This window comes from Cephus cinctus, unplaced genomic scaffold (assembly GCF_000341935.2).
Source record: "Cephus cinctus unplaced genomic scaffold, Ccin1 Ccin1_scaffold0173, whole genome shotgun sequence".
NCBI lineage: Eukaryota > Metazoa > Arthropoda > Insecta > Hymenoptera > Cephidae > Cephus > Cephus cinctus.
The window spans coordinates 140,012-140,398 of NW_014332897.1; the positions used below are offsets into that span (position 1 = coordinate 140,012).

The 387-nt window shown below is 51.2% G+C and overlaps 1 protein-coding gene across 5 annotated transcripts in view; it reads right to left on the reverse strand.

The window, feature by feature from the left end:
- LOC107264514 (mitogen-activated protein kinase kinase kinase 4) overlaps positions 1–387 on the reverse strand; it is a 12,060-nt gene that overhangs the window by 6,043 nt on the left and 5,630 nt on the right. The window contains exon 1 of one of the 5 annotated variants that reach the window (XM_015732846.2): positions 213–259. The exons of the other annotated variants lie outside the window; for them this stretch is intronic. The gene's annotated coding sequence lies outside the window, so the exon portion shown is untranslated. Of the gene's footprint in view, positions 1–212; positions 260–387 lie in introns of those variants that run through there. 5 annotated transcript variants of the gene reach the window in all.

Genomic DNA, 387 nt, shown 5'->3' on the forward strand with positions numbered 1-387 from the left:
GAAATCAGCAAACGCACCTGGACGCACGAACGGGAGCGGACGGTTACGGAAATGCACGGCCGCTCAGGCTGCTAGGTTTGAGGTAGAGAGGGTCGGAGTAAGAGTCCGGCAAATAGTGCGAGCGACAGAGAGCGACGAATCGAGAACGTATCAGAACGAATCTTAATTGTCTATCGAGATCCCTTCACCAATTAATAAATTGGGAGACTCACCGGAGCTGGGGTAGCTAATCCGTGGAGGCCGAGAACTATATCCAAAGGACACTCTGGTGGGCACTACACTAAAGCACAGCACTACACCTTCGGAAGACTCACAGGAATTCATAGAATTGCCTGGATATCGCGAGAACAACGCGAGAACTGTACGAACCGAGAACTTGCTATACCG